This window comes from Cavia porcellus, unplaced genomic scaffold, assembly GCF_034190915.1.
Source record: "Cavia porcellus strain 051 isolate PalLab524CR breed Dunkin Hartley unplaced genomic scaffold, mCavPor4.1 scaffold_1, whole genome shotgun sequence".
NCBI classification, from domain to species: Eukaryota; Metazoa; Chordata; class Mammalia; order Rodentia; family Caviidae; genus Cavia; species Cavia porcellus.
In genome coordinates this window covers 124,556,093-124,574,899 of record NW_026947484.1, presented here as the reverse complement: position 1 = coordinate 124,574,899, position 18,807 = coordinate 124,556,093, and the positions used below count along the sequence as shown (strand labels likewise).

General features: G+C 45.0%; 1 pseudogene; it reads left to right on the top strand.

The window, feature by feature from the left end:
• Positions 1-14,219, top strand: part of LOC100734309 (uncharacterized) — a 52,918-nt pseudogene extending 38,699 nt beyond the window's left edge.
• Positions 14,220-18,807: the final 4,588 nt, after the last annotated feature.

The window sequence follows — 18,807 nt, the reverse complement described above, 5'->3', positions numbered from 1 at the left end:
TGCTGGCTTGGCTTCCCAGAGTCCTAAGTTCCAGCATGGCATGGATCTCAGGAGACTCTGCTAGTTCTCCCCCTGGAAGGGCTGCAGGCTGCCACCCTGCCTCGGCTTACAGAGAGGGGAGGTGCTGGCTTGGCTTCCCAGAGTCCTAAGTTCCAGCATGGCGTGGATCTCAGGAGACACTGCTAGTTCTCCCCCTGGAAGGGCTGCAGGCTGCCACCCTGCCTCGGCTTACAGGGAGGGGAGGTGCTGGCTTGGCTTCCCAGAGTCCTAAGTTCCAGCATGGTGTGGATCTCAGGAGACACTGCTAGTTCTCCCCCTGGAAGGGCTGCAGTGGGCTAAACTACCGCCGCTTACCAGGGAGGGGAGGTGCTGGCTTGGCTTCCCAGAGTCCTAAGTTCCAGCATGGCGTGGATCTCAGGAGACTCTGCTAGTTCTCCCCCTGGAAGGGCTGCAGGCTGCCACCCTGCCTCGGCTTACAGAGAGGGGAGGTGCTGGCTTGGCTTCCCAGAGTCCTAAGTTCCAGCATGGCGTGGATCTCAGGAGACACTGCTAGTTCTCCCCCTGGAAGGGCTGCAGGCTGCCACCCTGCCTCGGCTTACAGGGAGGGGAGGTGCTGGCTTGGCTTCCCAGAGTCCTAAGTTCCAGCATGGCGTGGATCTCAGGAGACACTGCTAGTTCTCCCCCTGGAAGGGCTGCAGTGGGCTAAACTACCGCCGCTTACCAGGGAGGGGAGGTGCTGGCTTGGCTTCCCAGAGTCCTAAGTTCCAGTATGGCGTGGATCTCAGGAGACACTGCTAGTTCTCCCCCTGGAAGGGCTGCAGGCTGCCACCCTGCCTCCGCTTACAGGGAGGGGAGGTGCTGGCTTGGCTTCCCAGAGTCCTAAGTTCCAGCATGGTGTGGATCTCAGGAGACACTGCTAGTTCTCCCCCTGGAAGGGCTGCAGGCTGCCACCCTGCCTCCGCTTACAGGGAGGGGAGGTGCTGGCTTGGCTTCCCAGAGTCCTAAGTTCCTGCATGGTGTGGATCTCAGGAGACACTGCTAGTTCTCCCCCTGGAAGGGCCGCAGTGGGCTAAACTACCGCCGCTTACCAGGGAGGGGAGGTGCTGGCTTGGCTTCCCAGAGTCCTAAGTTCCAGCATGGCGTGGATCTCAGGAGACTCTGCTAGTTCTCCCCCTGGAAGGGCTGGAGGCTGCCACCCTGCCTCCGCTTACAGGGAGGGGAGGTGCTGGCTTGGCTTCACAGAATCCTAAGTTCCAGCATGGTGTGGATCTCAGGAGACACTGCTAGATCTCCCCCTGGAAAGGCTGCAGGCTGCCACCCTGCCTCCACTCACAGGGAGGGGAGATGCTGGCTTGGCTTCCCAGAGACCTACGCTCCAACAGCGCGAGGATCTCAGGAGACACTGCTAGTTCTCTCCATGGACAGGCTGCAGTGGGCTAAACTACTGCCGCTTACCAGGGAGTGGAGGTACTGGCTTGGCTTCCCAGAGTCCTAAGTTCCAGCATGGTGTGGATCTCAGGAGACACTGCTAGTTCTCCCCCTGGAAGGGCTGCAGGCTGCCACCCTGCCTCCGCTTACAGGGAGGGGAGGTGCTGGCTTGGCTTCCCAGAGTCCTAAGTTCCAGCATGGTGTGGATCTCAGGAGACACTGCTAGTTCTCCCCCTGGAAGGGCTGCAGTGGGCTAAACTACCACCGCTTACCAGGGAGGGGAGGTGCTGGCTTGGCTTCCCAGAGTCCTAAGTTCCAGCATGGCATGGATCTCAGGAGACTCTGCTAGTTCTCCCCCTGGAAGGGCTGCAGGCTGCCACCCTGCCTCCGCTTACAGGGATTGGAGGTGCTGGCTTGGCTTCCCAGAGTCCTAAGTTCCAGCATGGTGTGGATCTCAGGAGACACTGCTAGTTCTCCCCCTGGAAGGGCTGCAGGCTGCCACCCTGCCTCCACTTACAGAGAGGGGAGGTGCTGGCTTGGCTTCCCAGAGTCCTAAGTTCCAGCATGGCGTGGATCTCAGGAGACACTGCTAGTTCTCCCCCTGGAAGGGCTGCAGTGGGCTAAACTACCGCCGCTTACCAGGGAGGGGAGGTGCTGGCTTGGCTTCCCAGAGTCCTAAGTTCCAGCATGGCGTGGATCTCAGGAGACACTGCTAGTTCTCCCCCTGGAAGGGCTGCAGGCTGCCACCCTGCCTCCGCTTACAGGGAGGGGAGGTGCTGGCTTGGCTTCCCAGAGTCCTAAGTTCCAGCATGGTGTGGATCTCAGGAGACACTGCTAGTTCTCCCCCTGGAAGGGCTGCAGTGGGCTAAACTACCACCGCTTACCAGGGAGGGGAGGTGCTGGCTTGGCTTCACAGAGTCCTAAGTTCCAGCATGGTGTGGATCTCAGGAGACACTGCTAGTTCTCCCCCTGGAAGGGCTGCAGGCTGCCACCCTGCCTCCACTTACAGGGAGGGGAGGTGCTGGCTTGGCTTCCCAGAGTCCTAAGTTCCAGCATGGCGTGGATCTCAGGAGACACTGCTAGTTCTCCCCCTGGAAGGGCTGCAGTGGGCTAAACTACCGCCGCTTACCAGGGAGGGGAGGTGCTGGCTTGGCTTCCCAGAGTCCTAAGTTCCAGTATGGAGTGGATCTCAGGAGACACTGCTAGTTCTCCCCCTGGAAGGGCTGCAGGCTGCCACCCTGCCTCCGCTTACAGGGAGGGGAGGTGCTGGCTTGGCTTCCCAGAGACCTAAGTTCCAGCATGGTGTGGATCTCAGGAGACACTGCTAGTTCTCCCCCTGGAAGGGCTGCAGGCTGCCACCCTGCCTCCGCTTACAGGGAGGGGAGGTGCTGGCTTGGCTTCCCAGAGTCCTAAGTTCCAGCATGGTGTGGATCTCAGGAGACACTGCTAGTTCTCCCCCTGGAAGGGCTGCAGTGGGCTAAACTACCGCCGCTTACCAGGGAGGGGAGGTGCTGGCTTGGCTTCCCAGAGTCCTAAGTTCCAGCATGGCGTGGATCTCAGGAGACACTGCTAGTTCTCCCCCTGGAAGGGCTGCAGGCTGCCACCCTGCCTCCGCTTACAGGGAGGGGAGGTGCTGCCTTGGCTTCCCAGAGTCCTAAGTTCCAGCATGGTGTGGATCTCAGGAGACACTGCTAGTTCTCTCCCTGGAAGGGCTGCAGTGGGCTAAACTACCACCGCTTACCAGGGAGGGGAGGTGCTGGCTTGGCTTCACAGAGTCCTAAGTTCCAGCATGGCGTGGATCTCAGGCGACACTGCTAGTTTTCCCCCTGGAAGGGCTGCAGTGGGCTAAACTACCGCCGCTTACCAGGGAGGGGAGGTGCTGGCTTGGCTTCCCAGAGTCCTAAGTTCCAGCATGGCGTGGATCTCAGGAGACTCTGCTAGTTCTCCCCCTGGAAGGGCTGCAGGCTGCCACCCTGCCTCGGCTTACAGGGAGGGGAGGTGCTGGCTTGGCTTCCCAGAGTCCTAAGTTCCAGCATGGCGTGGATCTCAGGAGACACTGCTAGTTCTCCCCCTGGAAGGGCTGCAGGCTGCCACCCTGCCTCCGCTTACAGGGAGGGGAGGTGCTGGCTTGGCTTCCCAGAGTCCTAAGTTCCAGCATGGCATGGATCTCAGGAGACACTGCTAGTTCTCCCCCTGGAAGGGCTGCAGTGGGCTAAACTACCGCCGCTTACTAGGGAGGGGAGGTGCTGGCTTGGCTTCCCAGAGTCCTAAGTTCCAGTATGGCGTGGATCTCAGGAGACACTGCTAGTTCTTCCCCTGGAAGGGCTGCAGGCTGCCACCCTGCCTCCGCTTACAGGGAGGGGAGGTGCTGGCTTGGCTTCCCAGAGTCCTAAGTTCCAGCATGACATGGATCTCAGGAGACACTGCTAGTTCTCCCCCTGGAAGGGCTGCAGTGGGCTAAACTACCGCCGCTTACCAGGGAGGGGAGGTGCTGGCTTGGCTTCCCAGAGTCCTAAGTTCCAGCATGGCATGGATCTCAGGAGACTCTGCTAGTTCTCCCCCTGGAAGGGCTGCAGGCTGCCACCCTGCCTCGGCTTACAGAGAGGGGAGGTGCTGGCTTGGCTTCCCAGAGTCCTAAGTTCCAGCATGGCGTGGATCTCAGGAGACACTGCTAGTTCTCCCCCTGGAAGGGCTGCAGGCTGCCACCCTGCCTCGGCTTACAGGGAGGGGAGGTGCTGGCTTGGCTTCCCAGAGTCCTAAGTTCCAGCATGGTGTGGATCTCAGGAGACACTGCTAGTTCTCCCCCTGGAAGGGCTGCAGTGGGCTAAACTACCGCCGCTTACCAGGGAGGGGAGGTGCTGGCTTGGCTTCCCAGAGTCCTAAGTTCCAGCATGGCGTGGATCTCAGGAGACTCTGCTAGTTCTCCCCCTGGAAGGGCTGCAGGCTGCCACCCTGCCTCGGCTTACAGAGAGGGGAGGTGCTGGCTTGGCTTCCCAGAGTCCTAAGTTCCAGCATGGCGTGGATCTCAGGAGACACTGCTAGTTCTCCCCCTGGAAGGGCTGCAGGCTGCCACCCTGCCTCGGCTTACAGGGAGGGGAGGTGCTGGCTTGGCTTCCCAGAGTCCTAAGTTCCAGCATGGCGTGGATCTCAGGAGACACTGCTAGTTCTCCCCCTGGAAGGGCTGCAGTGGGCTAAACTACCGCCGCTTACCAGGGAGGGGAGGTGCTGGCTTGGCTTCCCAGAGTCCTAAGTTCCAGTATGGCGTGGATCTCAGGAGACACTGCTAGTTCTCCCCCTGGAAGGGCTGCAGGCTGCCACCCTGCCTCCGCTTACAGGGAGGGGAGGTGCTGGCTTGGCTTCCCAGAGTCCTAAGTTCCAGCATGGTGTGGATCTCAGGAGACACTGCTAGTTCTCCCCCTGGAAGGGCTGCAGGCTGCCACCCTGCCTCCGCTTACAGGGAGGGGAGGTGCTGGCTTGGCTTCCCAGAGTCCTAAGTTCCTGCATGGTGTGGATCTCAGGAGACACTGCTAGTTCTCCCCCTGGAAGGGCCGCAGTGGGCTAAACTACCGCCGCTTACCAGGGAGGGGAGGTGCTGGCTTGGCTTCCCAGAGTCCTAAGTTCCAGTATGGCGTGGATCTCAGGAGACTCTGCTAGTTCTCCCCCTGGAAGGGCTGCAGGCTGCCACCCTGCCTCCGCTTACAGGGAGGGGAGGTGCTGGCTTGGCTTCCCAGAGTCCTAAGTTCCAGCATGGTGTGGATCTCAGGAGACACTGCTAGTTCTCCCCCTGGAAGGGCTGCAGGCTGCCACCCTGCCTCCGCTTACAGGGAGGGGAGGTGCTGGCTTGGCTTCCCAGAGTCCTACGTTCCAGCATGGTGTGGATCCTCAAGTTTCTTTTTATGAGAAAAACATCAAGCATTCTGGTGAACCAGAAAGATAAAATAGTTTACCCTTTTTTAAGTAGAGTGTGTGAACAGTGTGTCTTAGTTACTTTTTGCTTGTTGCTGAGACAAACTTGGTGCTGATGCACCAAGCTGGGAAAGGAAAGATTTATTTCTTACAGTTTTTGGAAGTTTCAGTCCATAGTCAGTTGGCCCCAAGTTAGGGTGGCATGGCAGGACCGCAGTTCATGGTGGCTGCAAACAGCAAGGCAGAAACCAGCAAGAGAGTGAGACAAATCTTCTTCCTGCCATTACATTACATCCTGCTCCACCCCTATGTGGGTGTAGCACTGACACCATTAATCCAAGCACTAGACAATGAATCAATCACAAATGCACAGTGAAAATGCATGAGGCCTGGGGGCCACAGACATAAACCATGACATTCCACCCCTGGACCCCAGGGATCATGCACATCCTTTATTCAAAAGACATTTATTCCACCTCCAGGAGTTGCCAAAGTCCTAACAGCTTCAGCATTGCTAAAAAGTCCAAGTCCTAAGTCTCCTCCGAGATCTATGGCAAACTCTTAACTGTAACACCCTGTACAAATGAAACAAGGTTAAACATTTCTGAAATGCAAAAGCACAAGATAAACATTACCATTCCAAAAGTTACAAGCAGGTGACTATAAAGCATTGGAAACAAAGCAAGTCCAACATCCAGTAAGACAAACATTAAGTCCTAGAGTTCCATGCTCAGCATTTGAAGCAATCTAGCTGCAAGCTCCAAAAGGCTTGGATGACTCCACCCTCACAGCACTTCCAGGGATATCAGTTCCTGTAGCTTCTCTCTTAAACCCTCTCTGCTCACTTTTTTCAGCTTTCCTTGGATGATCCACGTTCCTGGCTTTTCCAAACTTGGGGGTCTCCATTGCATCTTTGGCTTCACCCTTACATCTTTACAAATTGCCCTCTCAGGGGCTCTTTGCAATTCAAGATGGAAACCATCTTACCCTCAGAATTTGTGTATTTTTCTTGCACCTAAAATCAGTGCCCTGTGGATGCAGCCAAGTTTTGCTTCCAGCTGGAGCAGTAGCCAGGCTTTTCTCTCTCTTGGCTGTAGGGGCTGGATCATTGAGCTCTGTGATCCTCATTGTGAAGAAAAGCTTCTCTATGTTGCCACCATTCTGGAACCTCATGTTAAAAGCTGTGAGAGAAAAGATACAACTTGTCTAATAAGGAAAGTTCACTAGAATAATGGCAGACTTTTCAGCACAAGCCTTCAGGTTAAGATGAGTTTTGAATTAAGTATTTCAAGCCCTAAAAGAAAACAACTTTCAACCCAGACTTATGTATCCAGTAAAAATGTCTTTCAAATTTAATGGAGAAACAAGATATTTCCATGAAAAAAAAAAAAACTGAAGAAATTCATGTCCACCAAACCAACCCTAGAAAGAGTATTGAAAAACATACTAGGTAAAGATAAATATGTCCACACTCTCCAGCACAACAACAGAAAGAAACCACTAGACAGAGCAAGCAATTAAACAAGGGGGAAAAGTAGACAACCAACAACAGGAACATGACAAAGATGAGCCAGCATATATCAGTTATATCCATCAATGTAAATGGCCTCAGTTCACCTATCCAAAGAAATAGATTGACAGAATGGATCAAGAAACAGGATCTCACACTTTGTTGTAAACAAGAAGCACATCTGACTCAAAAGGAAACTCATAGATTACAAGTCAAAGGATGGAAAACAGTATTCCGTGCAACATGAATTCAGAAAACACAGGGATACCTATTCTATTTTCAGATGATGTGAAATTCCAACCTAAAATGATTAAAAGAAATAAAGAAGGTCACTACATACTCATTAGTGGAAAAATTCCAGAGGAAGAACTAGAAATTATAAATATATATCCGCCAAATACAGAAGCACCCAACTATATAAGAGAAATACTAATGGACATGAAAAACCAAATACACAAGGGCACAATTGTAATGGGGGACCTTACCACTCCATTGACACAAAGAGAAAGATCAACTAGACAGAAGATCAGCAAACAAATAACAGAACTGAATCACACTTGTGAACCCATCAATTTAGTAGACTTGTACAGCATGTTCTATCAAGTCACATCAGAATATGCATTCTTGTTCACTGTGCATTCTCCAAAATAGACTACATACTAATCCATAAAACATTCTTAACTAAATGCAAAGGGATTGAATTTATCCCATGCATATTATCTGACAATAGTGCACTGAAATTGGAAATTAATGGCAAAAGAAATTGCAAAACCTGCCTATATACATGATTATATATATATATATAAACTAACAACCCTCTGATCAACCAGTGAGTTACAGTTGAAATTAAAGGAGTAAAGCAATACATACAATTCAATGAAAGTGCAGATACAACATATCAAAACCTGTGCGATGCAATGAAAATCAGTCCTATGAAATATATAACACTAAATTGTCATATGAAGAAAATGCAACAAAGACAAATAAACAACTTAATGCTACATGTCAAGTTCTAGGAAAGGAAGAAGAAGTTGAAACCAAAGTCTATAGACAAATGGAAATTATAAAAATCAAAATAGAACTAATGCAATTGAAACAAAAAAATACAAAGAATTAATGAATCGAAGAGCTGGTTTTTTGAGAGAATAAACGAAATTCATAAATCTCTAGCCAGCCCTACCAATAAAAAGAAAGAAAAGCTCAAATTCATGCAATAAGGACTGAAAAGAGAGAAATTACTACAGATCCCATGGAAATTCAAAAGATCATAGACACCTACTTTGAAAATCTCTACTCACAGAGGAAATGGACAGATTTCTAGAAACATATGAACTACCAAAGCCCAATCAAAAAGATGTAATAATTTTTAATATCAGTGATTGACTTTTCAATATCAACTACTGAAATTGAAAATGTGATCAAAAACTTACCAATAAAGAAAAACTCAGGGGGGCCGGGGATTTAGCTCAGCGGCATAAGCGCCTGCCTTGCAAGCAGGCAGTTGTGAGTTCGATCCCTGGTACCGATAAAAACGAAAAAGACAAAAAAAAAAAAAAAAAAGAAAGAAAGAAAGAAAAAGAAAAAGAAAAACTCAGGTCCTGATGGATTCACAGATGGATTCTACAAGGAACTTAGAATATATAATGCCAATAGTCCTTAAACTGTTCAATGAAATTGAAAGGGAAACAATCCACATTAACTCATTCCTGGAGGCAAATATTACTCTGACATCAAAACCAGAGAAAGACCCAACCAAAAAGAACTATAGGCCAATCTCACTAATGAACATTGATGCAAAGATTCTCAATAAAATACTGACAAACAGAAAGCAGCAAGTCAAGAAAGTTATATATCACAACCAAGTGGGATTTATTCCGGGAATGCAGGAATGGTTTAACAGATGCAAATCAATAAATGTAATACACCACGTTAACAGAGCCAGAAATAAAAACCACAAAATCAACTCAATAGCCACAGAAAAAGCTTGTGATAATGTCCAACACTTGTTCATGATAAGAACCCTACAGAAACTCAGATTAGATGGTATCTACCTCAGTCTCATAATGGCCATCTATGACAAACAGTAGTGGTTGATTGATTGTGTCAATTTGAGACATTCAGAAGTTTAACTAAATGGGCTTAGCAACTCTACACACAAGGGTGTGGAAGACCCACCCTAGGGTGTCTTATCACATGAAGGTATAAAAGGGAAGCAGGAAGGGTAAATGCATTCTATTCTTGGGAGAAACTCCAGTCTTCCCCTGTGGTTTGGATGTCATCCCCTGGCTTCCAGTGTAGACTCTTCAGCCTTTCATTATTTGAGCCTTTGGCCTTCTGTTGCAGATCCATCAGCCTGCTGGTGTGGACTTGCACAAGATGCTAGGGTGAACTCCAGACCTTGGTGTATAGACACCGTCTGCACACTTCCTCATTGGACTCTGTAGCTGACCATCGTAAGCCAATCTTGTTGTTTCTTTTACATCTGTATACCTCATGTTATATCTGCTCTCTCTAGTAAAATCCTGACTAATACAGATTTTAGTACTGATCCTAGAGAAACAGAATTAGAATAATGGCATTCTTTAATAGTGTTAGAGGTTCCTGGAGTTGGTTCTGCAATTTGGTGAGACCTGAAGACACCAAGGCCTCCGCTTGTACTTCTGTGGAATATACTGATAATCCTTGGTATGAACTGTTTAAAATCATATGTCTCATAGATTCATTTGATTATCCTAATGCACCAGTTGTGAGATGTCAGAAATTTAGTGACTCTGTAAAAACTAATTTTGAATATCTTTGGCAGAGTAGACAATATAATGATGCTGGATGGTTGGACTTAGCCTCTTTAGAAAAACTAATGAAGGAAAAATCCCATCTCCAGAAACAGATAAGAAATTTAAAAGTTTCTCAGTGTATCATGAGTGAAAGTTTCCTCTCTTTTAGCTGCAAGGCTGAGATTGCAGAAACCCAAACACAGTCCCTCATAATTTGATTGGTTGCACTAGAAATTTAATGCTCAGCCTTGAAAAGTATCTGAATCAAAGGTGAAGGCACTGTTGGAAAAGAATAGGATCCTATAAATTGGATGGAGATATATGAGAGGATTCTGACAAAATTAAAGATACTGAATTTCAGTATGCTTATGAAGTTATCTTGCCTGAAGGAGAGATTTCCCCACTTGAAGTGGCAAAGGCATCACCATCTCTACCCTCTGCTGTGTTGGAGGGTTCTAGTATACTTCTGGAAGCTAATACTGTGCTGACAAAACAAGATTATGCTGATGCTTCTCAGGACCTACCCTCAACACCCATTTTTGCCTCCAGGCCCATAACCAGGCTCAAATCACAAAAATCTCCTAAAGGTGAGATGATATCCAGTGTGACCCATGAAGAGGTTCACTATACTCCCAAAGAGCTTCTTGAGTTTTCCAACTCTTATAGGCAGAGGCCTGAGGAGCAAGCATGGGACTGGATTTTATGAGTGTGGGATAATGGTGGCAAAAAAGTACACCTGGATCAGGCTGAATTTGTTGACATGGGCTCATTAAGTAGGGATTCTGAATTTAACATCATAACTCATGGAGTGAAGAAAGTTAATAGTTTATTTGGATGGTTGGCAGACATATGTATCAAAAGATGGCCTACTGTGACTGAGTTGGAGATGCCTGATATTCCATAGTTTACTATTGATGAGGGGATTCAAAGGGTCAGGGAAATGGGAATGCTAGTGTGGATCTGTCAAGTTAAACCTAATCCTCCACATTGGGATGATCCAGAAAACATACCCTTCACAAGCACCTTGAGAAACAGATTTGTGAGGGGAGAACCAGCATCCCTGGAGGGCCCTGTTATTGCTCTTCTTTGCATGCCAGACCTTACAGTGGGGACCTAGGTTACTCAACTAGGACATTTAAGGGCAATGGGCTTGGAGTGGCAGAGGTCAAGTGGCAACACATAATCTCCAAAAGCAGGGTCCACATAATTACCAAAAGGGACAGCAGAAATGGAACAATGACCAGAATAATTTGACACATGCAAATCTCTGGCATTGGCTGATTAGCCATGGTGTTCCTAGAAGTGAAATAGACAGGAAGCCTACAAAAATTTTACTAGATTTATATAATCAAAAAAATTTACAGGCAAATAAACAGAACCTTACATCAAATCATGGTAATAGAGAATCATGGCCCCTAAACCATTTCCCAGATCTGAGCCAGTTTACAGACCCAGAACCCCTTGAATGATGGGGAGGCCTGGTCCCCTTGGAAAAGGATTCTGATGAGTCAAAAGTTTACACTGTTAGTCTTACTCCCATCCTTCCTCAGAAGGACCTAAGGCCTTTTGTCTAAGTAACTGTCCTCTGTGGGAAAGGAAATGATCAGACATTTCTCAGACAACTGGACACTGGTTCTGAACTAACACTGATTCCAGGGGATCCAAAACATCACTGTGGCCCTCCAGTAAAAGTGGAGGCCTATGGAGGCCAGGTGATCAATGGAGTTTTAGCAAAGGTCCGACTTACAGTGGGTCCAATATGTCCTCAGATACACCCTGTAGTTATTTCCCCTGTTCCAGAATGTATAATTGGGATTGATGTACTTAGTACTTGACAGAATCCTCACATTGGTTACCCAATCTGTAATGTGAGGGCTATCATGTTTGGAAGGCCAAGTGGAAGCCACTAGAGTTGTCTTTGCCTGGTAAAATAATAAACCAGAAGCAGTATCACACTCCTGGAGGGATCCAAGAGATTACTGCCATGATCAAGGACATGAAGGATGCAGGGGTGGTGGTGCTCACCACATCTCCATTTAATTCCCCCATTTGGCCTGTGCAAAAGACAGATGGGTCTTAGAGAATGACCACAGATTACCATAAACTGAATCAGGTGGTGACTTCAATCACAGCTGCAGTACCAGATGTGGTTTCCTTGCTTGAACTGATTAACATCTCCTGGCAAACTTGGTATGCAGCTATCGCTTTGGCAAATACCTTTTTCTCCATACCTATCCATAAGGATCATCAGAAACAATTTGCTTTTATCTGACAAGGCCAGCAATATACCTTCACTGTCTTACCTCAGGGGTATATTAACTCGCCGGCCCTACATCACAATTTGGTTTGAAGGGATCGTGATAGCTTTTCTCTGCCACAGGATATCACACCGGTCCATTACATTGATGATGTTATGCTGATGGGACCTAGTGAACAGAAGGTAACAACAACACTGGAGTTGTTAGTAAGGCATTTGAGAGCCAGAGGATGGGAAATAAATCCAACAAAAATTCAAGGTCTTTCTACCTCAGTGAAATTTCTGGGAATCCAGTGGTGTGGAGCATGTAGAGATATCCCTTCTAAGGTAAAATATAAATTGTTGCATCTGGATTCCCCTACAACCAAAAAGGAGGCACAATGCTCAGTGGGCCTATTTGGATTTTGGAGGCAACACATTCCTCATTTAGGTGTCTTACTCCATCCCATTTACCGAGTGACTCAGAAAACTGCTCATTTTGAGTGGGGCTCAGAACAGGAAAAGGCTGTACAAGTCAAGGCTGCTCTTCCATAGGGACCATATGATCCAAAAGATCCAACGATACTTGAGGTGTCAGTAACAAATAAAGATGCTGGCTGGAGTCACTGGCAGGCCCCCATTGTGAATTACAGCAGAGACCTTTAGGGATTTCAGAGTAACACTTTGCCATCATCTGCAGACAAATACTCTTTCTTTGAGAAACAGCTGTTGCCCTGCTACTAGGCCCTAGTGGAACCTGAATGCTTGACTATGGGACACCAAGTCACCATGTGACCTGAGTTGCCAATCATGGCATGGGTATTATCTGACCTACCAAGTCATAAAGTTGGATGTGCACAGCAACAGTCTATCATTGAATAGAAGCGGTATATTCATGACCTAGCCAGGGCAGGCCTGGAAGTTACAAGTAAATTACATGATGACATTGCCCAGATCCTTATGGCTCCTATACCTGCTATGGTGCCTTCAGTTACCCAGCATGCAACTATGGCCTTGTGGGGTGTACTATATGATCAGTTGTCAGAGGACAAGAAGGCTAGGGCCTGGTTTATGGATGGCTCTGCACGTTATACAGGCACCACCCCCAAGTGGATAGCTGTAGCATTACAGCTCCTTTCTGGAATATCCTTAAAAGACAGTGGTGAAGGAAAATCATCACAGTGGGCAGAACTTTGAGCAGTGCACTTGGTAGTACATTTTTCCTGGAAGAAGAAATGGCCAGATGTGAGACTGTATACTGATTCATGGGCTGTAGCCAATGGTCTAGCCAGATGGTCAAAAATTTGGAAGGAACATAATTGGAAAATTGGTGACAAAGATATTTGGGGAAAAGGTATATGGATAGACCTCTTTATATGGGGAAAAGATGTAAAAATATGTGTTTCCCATGTAAATGCTCACCAAATGTATCAGCAGAAGACCACTTTAATAATCAAATGAATAAGATAACTCATTCTCTGGACAGTGGCCAACTTCCTTCTTCAGCCACCCCAGTCATTGCCCAATGAGCCTACGAACAGAGTGTCCATGGGTGTAGGGATGGAGGATATGCATGGACTCCCACTCACCAAGGCTGATCTAGCTACAGCTACTGCTGAATGCCCAGTATGGCAGCAGCAGAGACCAATACTGAGTCACCGATATGGCAGTATTCCCTGAGGTGATCAACCTGCAACTTGCTGGCAGGTTGATTATATTGGACCACTTCCATCATGAAAGGGACTGCACTTTGTCCTCACTGGCATAGATATGTATTCTGAATATAGCTTTGCCTTTGCTGTACATGATGCTTCTGCTAAAGCTACCATCCATGGAATCACAGAATGCCGTATCCACCATCATGGAATTCCACATAGCATTGCCCCTGACCGAGGAACACATTTTACAACTAAAGAAGTGAGATAGTGGGCTCATGCTCATGAAATTCACTGGTCCTGCCATGTCGCTTACCATCCAGAAGCAACTGGATTGATAGAAAGATGGAATGGCCTTACAGTGCCAGCTAGGTGGCAACAGTTTGCAAGGCTGAGGTAAGGTACTTCAACAAGCTGTATATGCTTTAAATCAACATCCATTATATGGCACTGTGTCTCCCATAGCCAGGATTCATGGTTCCGGGAATTAAGGGGTGGAATTAGGAATGGTGCCACTCACCATTACCCATAGTGATCCGCTAGAAAAATTTTTGCTTCCTGTCCCCATGACTTCACATTTGGCTGGCCTAGAAGTTTTGGTTCAGGAGGATGGAAGGCTTATACCAGGAAGCACAACAATGGTACCACTGAACTGGAAGCTAAGACTTCCTCCTGGTCATTTTGGTCTCTTAATGCCTCTGAGGAAATAAGCTAAAAAGTGAGTCACAGTTTTGGCCGGGGTGACTGACCCAGACTACCAAGGGGAAGTTGGATTACTACTCCACAATGGAAGAAAAGAAGAATATATGTAGAGTGCAGGAGATTCCTTAGACGCCTTTTAGTACTACCATCCTCTGTCATTAAGGTTAGTGGAAAATTACAGCAACCTAATCCAGAAAGGTAACAAGTGGTCCAGAACCTTCAGGAATGAAGATATGGGTCACTCCCCCAGGGAAAGAACTTAGACATGCTGAGGTGCTTGCTGAAGGCCAAGAGAATACAGAATGGGTAGTGGAAGAAGGAAGTTCTAAATATCAGCTATGACCCCGTGATCAGTTACAGAAAAGATGATTATGATTACTATTTCTCCTCAAATGTGATTTTAATGTAACATAATGTTAGATTTAATGCTGTTTTTTGGGGAATTGTTAAACTTGTGTTATATTAAGGTTATAAACTGATAAGAGTAACCATCAACCAAAGAAAAGTTACAGTGTGTATTCTGGTAGGGAAATTATTGCATTTCCATTTGTACAAAGGACAGTTACAGCATGTTAGGAGCCTTTATACGCATGTCTGTGTGTATCTGGAACTAGTTTAAAGCTCCAGTCTGCAGGCCTTTAGTTTGGACATCATCTCCTGGCTTCCCATGTAGATTCTTCAGCCTTTCATCATAGACACTTCAGCCTCTGTCACAGACCCATCAACCTGCTAGTGTGGACTTGCACAAGACACTAGGGTGAACTCCAGACCTTGGATTGAATCCTTTGGCCTCCAGTGTGTAGACAGCCTCTGCACACTTCCTCAGTGGACTCTGTAACTGATCATCATAAGCCAAATTTGTTGTTTCTTTTACATCTGTATATCTCATGTTATACCTATTCTCTCTAGTAAAACCCTGACTAATACACAAACATAGCCAACATTATACTAAATGGACAAAAACGAAAGCTTTCATTCTAAAATCAGGAACAAGACAAAAATGTCCACTATCACCATTCCTATTCAATATAGTTGTGGAAATATTAGCCAGAAAAATCAGACAAGAGAGATCAATAAAAGGAATAATGATAAGAAAGGAGGAAGATAACATCACTATTTGCTGATGACAAGATACTTTATATAGGGACCCAAAAAACTCCATTAAAAGACTATTAGAGGTAATAAAAAAATTCAGTAGCATAGCCGGATACAAAGTCAACACTCAATAATCCATAGCATTCCTGTACACACACAAAAATCTCACTGAGATAGAAATTATGGAAATAGTGCCTTTCACAATAGCATCTAAAAAAATGAAACACTTAGGATTCAACCTAACTAAAATGTAAAAGAACTATATCATGAAAATTATATTATTCAAAACAAGGAACTTGAAGAGAATATTAGAAAATGGAAGGATACTCCTTGCTACTGGTTAGGAAGAACCAACATTGTGAAAATGGCCATACTCCCAAGATTGTTATACAGATTCAATGCAATCCCAGTGAAAATACCATTAACATGCCTTACAGATCTAGAGAAAAGACTCCAAAAATTCATTTGGAAACAGAAGAAACCTAGAATAACAAAGGTGATTTTGGGCACCAAAGGCAAGGCAGGAGACATTTCAATTTCTGACTTGAAATTGTACTACAAAGCTACAGTGATAAAATCAACATGGTACTGGCTAAGAAATAGACCTGAATATCAATGGAACAGATTAGGAGATGCAAACGCAACTACAAAGATGCTCAACCACCTTATATTTGACAAAGGGCCTAAATGTTCACTGGAAAAAGGATATCCTCTTTAATAAAAGATGTTGGAAAAATTGGTTTTCCACATGCTGAGACTAAACTAGACCTATGTCTATCACCATACACTAAACTAAAGTCAAAATGAATAAAAGATCTAAATATTAAAACAGAAACACTAAATCTATTGAAAAACAAAATAGATAGAAATCTTGAATACATGGTTGTAGGCAGAGAATTCATAAATAAAACCCAAGCCTCATAGAAAATACTTCAAAGAATCAAAACCTGGTATCTCGCATTATTAAAAAGTCTTTGCACTTCAAAAGAAATCACCAACACAGTGAAAAGTAAACAGAATGGGAAAGAACTTTAGCCAATATTCCCTTAGACAAAGGACTTATATCTGGAACATATAAAGAATTGAAAAACATCAAACCCCCCTAATTCAAAGACCCTCTCCAAAAATGGACATCTGAGATGAACACAATTTCTCAAGGGAACATATACAAAAGTGTAATAAATACATGAAGAAATGTTTACCATCACTGGTCATTTGAGAAATGCAAATTAAAACAGCACTGAGATTTCATCTCTCTCCAGAAAGAATGGTTGCCATCAAGAAATCAACTGATAGCATATGTTGGCAGGGCTGTGGGGAAAAAGCAACACTTCTCCACTGTTGGTGGGAGTGTAGACTGGTGAAGCCACTGTGGAAATAAGTATGGTGATTCCTCAAACAAATCTTATGGATATATATGTACAAGTTTATATTTTTTTATTTAGAGAAAAAAGCAAACTGACAAAAAGGTTAGAAATAATGCAGTTTCAAAAAATATATTAATAATATAATAAGAAATAAATTACATATTGTCATCTTAGAAATAGTTGTTCAAGTTACAAAATCAAAGCATACAAAGTGGACAAACTGACAGTGTAAACCATTCTGTTCAGTGATCCAACAAAAACCTAGTTATATGGCTATCTTACACACTTAAACTTACATACAATTATGTCCTTTAGCGCACTTACTTTCCCTTTCATTATTACAATATCTATTATACATTTTGAATATTATTACTCTTTCATTTTTTATTATTTTTACACTAGAGAGACAATACAATATTTACAAATATGAGTCTGATTTGTTTCACTTATGAGGATAATTTCCAGTTGCCTCCATTTACCTATAAAAGCCAAAGATCATCCTTTTTATGGATGAGTAATGTTACATTGTATAAAAATACCACATCTTTTCTATCCATTCTGCAGTTAATGGGCATTTTGGTTGTTTCAAAGATTTAGCTATTACAAATTATGCTGCTATAAACATGGGTGCACATATATTACTGTGACATGAACTTTTCAATTTTTCTGGAAAAGTACCCAGGAGAAGAATCGTTGGGTTGGGTTGAACTTGCAATCCTAGTTTTTTGAGGAATCACCATACTGATTTCCACAGTGGCTGCACCAGTGTACACTCCCACCAACAGTGGAGAAGTTTCGCTTTTCCCCGCAGCCCTGCCAACATTTGTTATTAGTTGATTTCTTGATGGCAGCTATTCTTTCTAGAATGAGATGAAATCTCAATACTGTTTTAATTTGCATTTCACAAATGACCAATGATGGTGAACATTTCTTCATGTATTAATTTGCCATTTATATATCTTCATCAGAGGAAAGGAAAGAACAATCTGTAGGTATACACATATAACTGAATATATGTTTAAGTGTGTGAGATAGATAACCATACTACTAAGTTTTTTATAGTTCATAAAACAGAATGGTTTGTACTGTCATAATTTTGTTGTCCTTTTTTATGCTTTGATTTTGTAACTTGAATAACACTTCTGAGATGGCAATATGTAATATATCAACTAATGATGATTTCTTAATGTTGTTTTTTGAAATTCTGTATCATTTCTACCCTTTTCTCTGTTTTGCTTTCTTTTTGAAATAAAAAAGTAGCCTTATAACCCCTCAACATGCTAAAGTTTTTCCAATTTATGTGAGGTCATTAAAACCAGTCTGTACCCACAGAAAGGTAAATGGGCCTTAGGACAAGGGGAAATCATAAAGGGACTATCGTGGTGTTCAGAAAATAAATTGTCTTTCCTGAAGGGAAATGATGGAGCTCTATATAAACTCTTTGTTATTCTTTCTACATGGGAAGAGGTCCTTATATAGCAAATAGTTACTTGAATTTTCACAGGACTAGTAATGATATAGGACAATAAACTCGCAATTTACTGTGTCTGGCATGAGTTCATGTTCTCTAAAATCAAAGAATGAATTTTAGGAACAACAGAGGTTAAGAACAAAATATATTAAGAAAGAAAGCTTCTGTCAGAGAGAGCAAGAGAGGGAGATGGAGAAGGAGAGAGGGGGGGATCCCCAAAGAGTTGCCAGGAACTCTGTCTTTCTAGTGACTTTTATAGAGTAAAATCACAGGGTAAAACGGGTTCCAGTGGGGAAACTAGAAACTCACAAGACAGATGGGCATAAGGTGCAACAGAACTGTGGTGAACCAATAAGATTAAATGTTCAGGTAAAATTGATTAAATTTTGGACAAATGGGGAAATGAGTTACGTAGAAAGTAGGCATTCTTAGCAGTGGCTCTTCCCTAAGGAATGGAACGGTGACTCCTGACTTCCTCAGAGTGATAAGGAACTATTTAGAATATCAGTATGGATGTATTTGTTTGAACTTTTGTCTTGAGTCTTGGCCCACAGAAGGAGGTGTCTGTCTCCACCACAGTTGCAAGATATCTGGGCTTCTGCACCAGCTCCTTCAAGGACCTCGTCTTGTCTCACTGCCTATAGTTTCTAACTAACTCAGCTG